We start from the raw sequence: 3,347 nt of genomic DNA on the forward strand, positions 1-3,347 counted from the left end.
GGCTTGTCTGGTTCCTTCTTGCTCTTTTGGCCTCAGGGCACAACGGGAGTGTGTGAACTTAGAGACACATGGAGGTTCTAGGAGAATGAAGCTCACGGTAGCCCTTAGTCACCAGGGGGAGATGGAGGCGGTGGGTGAAGTCTGTAGGGATTAGGTAGACTTAGGTTTAATCCTCACTGTGCCATTTGCAGGTCATTGGGCTTCCCCTTCTCTAAGCCTGTTTGCTGCTTGGGAAAAAGGATGATGGCTATCACTACCCTTCAAAATAGGCTGGATGATCAATGGGATTAATGGTTGGGATTTGCAGCTAAGAGTCTGTGCAAAACCCAGTTAATGCAAGTCAAGCCACAGACTAGGAAAAAATCTTTGAAAATCACACATCTGATAACAGGAGTGGATCCTGCATATATGAAGAATTCTTAAGCCTCACTGACAAGGAAACCCCTCAACTTAAAAAGGAGCAAAGGATTTGGGCGGACATTTCGCCGTAAAGAATATACAGGATGGCGTAGAGATAAACACACGAAAGATGCTCAACATCCTTGGCCATCAGGTAAATGGGTGGAAAGATACCACTTCACACCTGCTAGAGGACTAAAATTAAGGAGACCGACCACACTAAGTGTTAGCAAGAACACGGAGCAACTGCAACTCTCATACATGGCAGGTGGGAATGTAAAATGGTGCAGCTGCTTTGGAAGACAGTCTGGCAGTTTCTTAAAAAGTAAAGTTAAGAGAGTCTGGCAGTTTCTTTAAAAATTACTGTATAACCTAGACATTCCACTCTTAGGAATTTGTCCAAGAGAAATTAAAATATGTGTCCATACAAAGACATGCACATGGATGTTCATAGCGGCTTTTAAATAATAACCTCAAACTGGAAACAACAAACGAATTTCCATCAAAAGGTGAATGGGGCCTTCCCTGGTGGTGCAGTGGTTAAGACTCCATGCTTCTGATGCAGGGGGCTTGGGTGTGCTCCCTGATAGGGGAACTAAGATCTCACATGCCACACAGTGTGGCCAAAAGAAAAAGAAACAAACTGAATGAATAGTGCTCAGTAATAAAAAGGGACAAACAATACCATGAATGAGCCTCAAATGCATCGTGATGGGGGAAGAAAGCTGTACCAGAAAGTATGCACATGGGATGATTCCCTTCATAAAAAATCATAGAAAAGGCAAATTCATCTATAGTAACATCTAGTCATGGGTACTTGGGGGGAGAGAGAGAGATGGGGGTGGGGTGGGAGGGATGGCAATGAAGTAGAAGAAAACTCCAGGTGATGGAGGCCTTAACCTTCCTGATTATGGTGACGGTTTCACGAGGCTATATACCAGTCATGTGTGTGTGTGTGCTAAGTTGCTTTGGTTGTGTCTGATTCTTTGTGACGCCGTGGACTGTAACCTGCCAGGCTCCTCTGTCCATGGGATTCTCCAGGCAAGAATACTGGAGTGGGTGACCATGCCCTTCTCCAGGGGATCTTCCCAACCCAGGGAACGAATCCCTGGGTCTCTTGAGTCTCCTGCATTGGCGATCGGATTCTTTACCACTGGGAAGCCCTACTGTGCGGTTACCTATATATCAATCACATTTCAATAAAGCTGTAAAACAAATTTAAATAAAAAAACTTGATAAAAAATGATCAAAAGATTTGAACAGACAGTTCACCAAAGAGAATAGATGTATGACAGTGTCCATATAAAAGAGAACATTAGAACACAGACATGCACAGAGAAAAGATCATGTGAGGCCACAGGGAGAAGATGGCCATCTACCGGGAATGGAGAGAGGCCTCAGCAGAAACAAGTGTGCTGTGGACACCTTGATGTCTTGCTGCCAGAGCTGTCAGAAAACAAATTTATGTTAAGTCACTATATCTATAGGACTGATGCTGAAGCTCCAATACTTCGGCCACCTGATGCGAAGAGCCAATTCACTGGAAAAAGACCCTGATGCTGAGAAAGATTGAAGGCAGGAGGAGAAGGGGACAACAGAGGATGAGATGATTGGATGGCATCACTAACTCAATGGACATGAGTTTGAGCAAGTTCTGGGAGTTGGTGATGGACAGGGAAGCCTGAAGTGCTACAGCCCCTGGGGTCACAAAGAATCAGATATGACTGAGTGACTGAACTGTGTTCGGTGTTCAGACTGTGAATAGTGTTCTGCTAAGTCAGCCCTAGCAAACGAATACAACACTGTTGAGAGTGAGTAAAATAAAAATAACTCAAAATGTCAGGTGCTGGTAAGGATTTGGCACTGCTGGAATGCTCACGCACTGCTAGTGGAAGAGTTAGAAGACAGTAGTTTTATATAAAATTTAACATCACTGACCATATAACACAGCAATCCCATTTCCAAGTAAAGCAAAAACTCAAGTTCAAGCAAGAAAATTTATAGTGGCTGGTTTGGGTAATCAGCAAAACCTGGAAATATCCCAAATGCCCTTCAGCTTGTGAGTGGCTGAACATCATACAATGACTCCATCCCACAATAGAAAACTACTCAGCCAAGAAAAGGAACGGGCTTGTGACACATGCAGCAATGTGGATGAATCACATATGCATTTGTTCACCGAAAGAAGTCAGACTCAGGCTACATCCTGTGTCGCTAAGCTGTGTCCAGTTCTATGTGACTCCATATACTGTAGCCTTTCAGGGTCTTCTGTGCTTGGAATTTCCCAGGCAAGAATACTGGAGTGGGTTGCCATTTCCTTCTCCAGGGGATCTTCCTGACCCAGGGATCGAACCTGCGACTCTTGTGTCTCCTGAATCGGCAGGCAGATTCTTTACCACTGAGTCACCTGGGCAGCCCCATAGGATGCTATAGGAAAGGCAAAAGCGTAGAGACAGAAAACAGATCGGTGAGTTCCAGGGTCTAGGAGTGGGAGGAGAGATTGTCTTCAAAGGGACCAGGGGCATTTCAGGGGGAGAGGGTGGCAGAACTGTTCTGATTTTTGATCATGGTCAAAACTCACAGGACTTATGCTGAGAATTCTACTTAACCCAAAAGAAAAGGAAAACTAGAATAGGCTCTGAAGCTTCTCAGACCTGTTCTTATCCTGTCTTTTCACCTTCAAGAATGCGTGGCTTTGGGCATGTGAACCCCCTTCTCAGACCCTCAGTTTCTTCCTAGGACTACCAGTAGGAGTCACCAGAGTTGGATCACAAAGCCAGCTCTGTAGGGTCCCCAGAGAGTCTGCTGTGCTCATCTAGCGCCTGCCGGGGGCTGGTAGTAAGCCAGCTCCCTGCAGTCCAGCACGAATGTTCTGGGATCTCATTTTATGAGAGAACAGATTGTACCAAAATAGCCTCTAGGCCTATTTTGGGAGGGGGATGGGCAAG

This window comes from Bos indicus x Bos taurus, chromosome 7 (genome assembly GCF_003369695.1).
Source record: "Bos indicus x Bos taurus breed Angus x Brahman F1 hybrid chromosome 7, Bos_hybrid_MaternalHap_v2.0, whole genome shotgun sequence".
Classification (NCBI taxonomy): Eukaryota; Metazoa; Chordata; class Mammalia; order Artiodactyla; family Bovidae; genus Bos; species Bos indicus x Bos taurus.